Raw genomic sequence first — 6,000 nt, 5'->3', positions numbered from 1 at the left:
TAGAGTGGTTGCAAAGAGATGATACTGTAAGTTCTGTACAGGTCTCAAAAAGAGGTTATGAGTAGGAAAAGATTTGACAGATAGAATATAAGGTGAGGTTTCCCCCTTTGTCAGGAAGAATAGAAGAGCAGAATGGAGAAACTACAGAATCCTGAGGCAGAGGGGCATGGTTCTTGGTAAATTGGGAAGGCATATGAAATATTACCTTTAATGCAAACTTTGAAAGTAGGATAATTGTCATTCTGCAGCAGGTACAGGATGTTAGATTGCAAGTGGTATACTGTGCGAAGCTTTGATGCCCTTACCTCGGGGATCTCCTTACTCTTTGGAAGTGGCTTAGACAAGACTCACAAGGCTGATTTCTGGGACAAAGGCATTGTCTTATGAGGAAAGGTTGAACTGGTAGGCTTAACCTCACTGGAGTTTAGAGACTGAGAGAGTAGATGATATTGGAATGTAAGATTCTGAATGGACTTGACAGGGTAGCTACTGAGAGAAATTTCCCTTGGGAAATCTAGAACCGAGGGGCACAGTTTGAAAAATGGAGACTCTTGCATTTATTAGGAATTTCTGCTGTTGATTACTTATTTGGAATTTTACAGATGCCAGTGGATAATAGGTCATTTAAACTGTTACACTCACCTTCCCAGCAGTCCTCCGCTCCTCCCTCACACCTCTCAGCAAAATTTAGTACATTCAAGGCTGTGTTGGATAGATTTTTGAGTTGAAAAGGAGTCTCTGGTTGATGGGGTGTCAGGGGTGGAGTGCAGTGGAGGACAACAGCAACATGGAATTATAGCAGTAATTAGATCAGCAATGATCTTGTGAAATCATGGGGCAGGTTCAGTGGGCTGAATGGTCAAATACATCCAATGTTAAACAAGTCCACGTCCACTCTGGCAAACACAGTGTTCATCACTAATGTGCAACCTTGCCAACAAGACTAGTTATTTTTAAATTAATCCACAGTTCGGGAATTTAAGTGTCATGCACATCACCTTCTATTTTAACCACAATTATAGTTTCTCATTAACTTCTTCACCTCTTAAAGGTCACACATGGCCTTTTAATGATTCAGAATTTTGGTTGATCTACTATTACTGCATTTCAAAAATGATTGTACAAATTGATTTTAGGTATTTCAATGTGTATAGTACCACATTTATGTTAGTGTTGTTGCTGTGTGTCTGCTATTGGATCAGCACTGCCATGGATTGTGGAATAAGTGTTGAAGGGAGATTTTACAAAGAGCAAATCAAAATGATTGCTAAAACAAAAGACTGCAGGGCATGCAGGTGCTATTCTGTCCCACTTATGCACTTGATCTGTTGTGTTTGCCAGTGGCAAATAGTTACGAAAATATTTAGTCGTAATGAAATGAAGGTGGAAAACCTTTTTTTTTTTAAAAAGCCCAGCTTTTTTGTAAAACTAGTATTTTAGCACTGTATAAAAGAATCTGTACAAATCCAAATCCTACTTAACATATTCCATTGTGCTTCATTCATTGTAACTATATGACATAGTTTTTATGTAGGAATGTGTGGTCAGAAGATCAGAAGGTAACAAAGGCAATTAAAAATAGCTTTAGAATCCAATAAAACCTTAGTGTTGAAACCAAGTCTGTCTTCAAGAAGAGAATCAAACCAGGATCAAGCACTATTGGAAATGTTTAAAGATCAAACTGGAGCAGAATAAAAGGTGATACTTATGTACTGCTTTCATACCAGGATATGTCACCATGCCTGTTTGTTAATGATTACTTTTGAGATGTTTTTAAATATAACCTAGGTAATGCGGCATCCAATTTGAACAAAAAGGTACAACAACATTAAGATAAATCATCAGTTAATCTATTGGATTTTGGTTGAGGAAAAAATGTTTCCCAAAACACTGAAGTAAACTCCCATGCTTCAAAATGATTCCAGGAGATCAGTTGTATCCAAGTGAACGGACAAATGGGGTCTAGTGGTAATGCCTCATTTTCAAGATGACGTCTCCAAGGGGGCAACATTTTCTCAGTACTGCAGTGAAGTATATTGGATTATATAAACCTTAGAAATAGCAACATGGCACTGTGTTTGATGAGTGACCTGCACTAAACATTTTGTATCGACAAAATTTAAATAATAAACAGCAAACACAGCTTCACTAATCATGTAAAATGTACTTTGACATGCTGGAGCACTAAAATATTACTTTTGAACGGTAAAGGAATTAAGAGTTGTGGTGAGCAGACAGATAAGTGAAGCTGAGTCGACAGAAAGATAATCATGATCTTATTGAATGACGGAGCAGGCTCAAGGGACTAGATGGCCTACTCTTGCTCCTATTTCTTATGTTCTGGTTCATTGTAAGATGATTTTGTACAAGAAGAAATTGTGAATTGCGAGCTAGGTTCTGTGATAAGGCAGTTTACCAAGTATCAGAAGAGGAAGAGAGAAAAATGCACACTAATGTATTCATTTACTTTAAAGAATCATTCAGTAACATTTGAGGGCATGTTCTGGGTATTGATGTAATCTCATGACTTCATGCATTACATGCTTTTTTTATTGTGATTGACAGCCTTAATTTGTATGGTTTATCTGTGCAAGACTAGTGGGAATGCAACATGAACTCCATTTCTCTTCAGTGTTGCTATGGAAATAGTTATATCTCAAGTATGGGGAGGATCTGTGGTGTCAGGTGGCTGGTTATAGACCAAAATATTGTATCTCCAGAGTCATTCTGCAAGTAAATACAACCTTAAACATAATTGGAAATGAAGATCTAAAAGTAGCAATGGGATGAATTGCAAACTGAAGTGAGCTGCACATGAAAACTTCTTTGCCAAAACCGATGTAATCATGTCTAAAGTAGAACTAACTATAAATGAGCATCAGGCAAACTCTACCATGTTTTTGCACAGTCACATGGATAAATCTGAAATATATGACCACCTGTGGACCCAGACAACAGTTGTCAGCCTAAATGCAAATGATGAAAGGCTGAAAAGTTCATCAGTGAGCCAAGAATAAGGGGAATACAGAAACTCTGAAGCAAACAAGTAGTTACATCATGAGTGGTTCATGAGTTTATCAGTTCAATGCTGGATATTAGTGGTTTGTATAATGTTCCTCATCACATTTCATTGAACTCCAATGCGGAGTCAGTCCACAAGCTGTGATCTGCCAAAGGAAAATATACAGTTAGTTCTTCTCCGTATGAATCAGTCTGGCACCCAATTTTGTTGTAATAAATTCTAAAGCCTGGACTGCTGGCCTGCAGGTATTCAATGTTGAATTATTTCAAATTTTGTCTAAAAATGTTGCTCCTGGAAAGTTGCTGTTTTAAAACTGATGCCTACATTCTGAAGGTAAACATTCTGAAACTAACCTAGTACAATGGCTTGTCTGACTATACTTGTTCTAACTTTGAAAAGGCAATTTTTTTTCTATCTTTAATGAGTGAGTTATACTGAACACAACAGGGTTAGTATCTGTGTTTGTGTTCAGTTGGCTAAACTTAGTTTGAGCACATAATTGTCCTCCACATTCTTGAGTTGGTGGGAAGGGGTGGGAAATAATCCAGCATTTCAATTACCAAGCCAGTGGCATGTCCATGTGGTGAAAGTGAGGACTGCAGAAGCTGGAGATCACAGTCAAGAGTGTGGTGCTGGAAAAGCACAGCAGGTCAGGCAACACCCGACGAGCAGGAGAGTCAACATTTTGCCCAAATCATCAACTCTCCTGCTCCTCAGATGCTGCCTGACCTGCTGTGCTTTTCCAGCAGCACATTCCCGCATGTCCATGTGGTCAAAGCCCAGATTTTCACCAGTCTTAGCTGTGAGTATCTCATTGATATGATAAACCAATTGTGTTAGTGTACTAGATTGCAGAGTGGTTTGTCTGCTTGTCATCTCTTGCTTTCAACCAACCATACAAATATTACAAAAAAAATAGATCGGAGTGCCCAAATCTCTCCCTGCCCAGTATGGAGACTGCATCTTCCCTTAACACTGACAACCTCATTCTAGAGGTTGTTGACAACTTCACATATTTGGATCTCAACAATCACCAGCAATGTATCACTTCATGTCAAAATCTGCATTAAAATTGCCAAAGTTAAGGTGTTGCGTGAACCAACAGCAAAGTAACTTGAAGTACGAAGCTTCACATGGACCAGGCTTGTGTCCTCAGACCTCGTCTTAAAAACAGCAAGACATGGAAAACTTATGCAAGTGGTTGAGAAGATTCCATTTTCCAGTTTCAGATGAGTATAGCGTATCTTCAGGCAAGACAAGGTGCTGAACATTGAAGTACACCATTGTGCTGGCTCCCCAGCAGGTTTGTTTTCTTGAGTCGGTGACAACTGTCAATTGGGTCTTATGTTATGAATGGATGATGGCTACATCTGTGCAGATGTGTTCTGTGGTGAACTCAATATTGGCATAAGAACTCCAGCTTGCCCACATCTGCTATACAAGAACGTTTACAAGAGAGACTGATGTTGACCGGGTCTACAAAGTTAAAAATCACACAACACCAGGTTATAGTCCAACAGGTTTATTTGGAAGCACTAGTTTTCGAAGTACTGCTCCTTCATCAGGTGATTTTGTGGAGAATAAGATTGTAAGACAGAATTTATAGCAAAAGTTTACAGTGTGGTGTAACTGAAATTATGAAACTCCAAATCATGTTGACTGAGTCTGGAGTCGAAGTATGGGAGGGTCTGAGGACAAACAGCAGGAAGGTCGTGGAAAAAAAGAGGATGAAAAATCAACTAGATAAGAAATGAAAAAACAAAGAATTAAACCTTAGATCAATGCTATTCATCTGTTGCAGCTGTGGAAGGGATTTACCCACTCATGAATTGGTTTCACCAGTTCTAACACATTGTGCTCAATCCAGAAGTTGCATACATCACAGGGTGAGTCAATCATAGAAGTCGTTTTAGTTGAGTTGGCTTGGTTTGTGCAACAGTGCAATGCCAATAGTGTGGGTTCAATTCCCACACCAGCTGAGGTTACCATGAAGGACTGTCCTTCTCAATCTGCCCTCCTAACCTGATGGCTTTTAGGTTAAATCATCTGTAATAAGAGAGCAGCTCAATGGTCTGGTAAGTCTACAGCAACTAGACTATTACTAGCTGTGGGTGACAGTGATATCTGAAAATTTATTTTCTTCTTGAGGAAGGAGTAATCAAACCATTGCATAGTTGCATACTGTCTTTTACTGAGTATCAACGTGCTACAGATGTGCAGGACATGATCCATATTTCCTAACTCTGCTTTGCTGGGAGAGGACCAATGCAACATCAGTATCTATAGTGCCTCAGGACATTTTTCAGAGATTCGCTTGTTCCCCTAACCCCACCATATGACCCTGCAATCGAATTCTGTCCTTTTCCTTTTATGCAGAAACTGTATATCATGTCATTATGACCCAGACATAAGGAATGTGGGACAGACTTAAAGAATTGGCTGACCTTTCCCTAAAGATGTTAAAATCAAGCATGCTCGAAGAGATGGATGTACAGCCTTGTGGTAGAAATTGCCAAATTATTACAAAATGTAAACTTGTTTCAAAGTGTCTTTTCAGGCAGTGATGTTGGCACCAGTGATGTTGGCAATCCAGTCTACCTGTGACTCCAATTCCACATGACTTGGTTGACTTAATTTACTCTGAAAACATGTATGTGCAGTCAGTACTATCTTGACAGGGTTGTTTACATCGGAAATAAATATCAAATCATGATCCCAATCCAGTTCACTGTTTCTTTTGTGACATGTTGATACTTGCATGTGGGGGTCAGATGAGGAATGGATTAGGCTGAGCTCCCATCATCAAATAACTTGCTCACACTCTCCATCTGGTTCATGTGCAAAAGGCATCTTCAGCAGCAGTGGTAATATGCAACCGTGAAAATTAACCTTCGCTGAAGCAGAGCAGTGAAAGAAGAGATTTCAAATCATGATCAGTGAATCTGAGTTCTCAGGCAAGAAAGGACAACACACCAGTA

The sequence above is a fragment of the Hemiscyllium ocellatum genome, chromosome 32 (assembly GCF_020745735.1).
Source record: "Hemiscyllium ocellatum isolate sHemOce1 chromosome 32, sHemOce1.pat.X.cur, whole genome shotgun sequence".
Lineage (NCBI taxonomy): Eukaryota > Metazoa > Chordata > Chondrichthyes > Orectolobiformes > Hemiscylliidae > Hemiscyllium > Hemiscyllium ocellatum.
The sequence above is the reverse complement of the archived record's forward strand: the minus strand, read 5'-3'. Positions refer to the sequence as shown.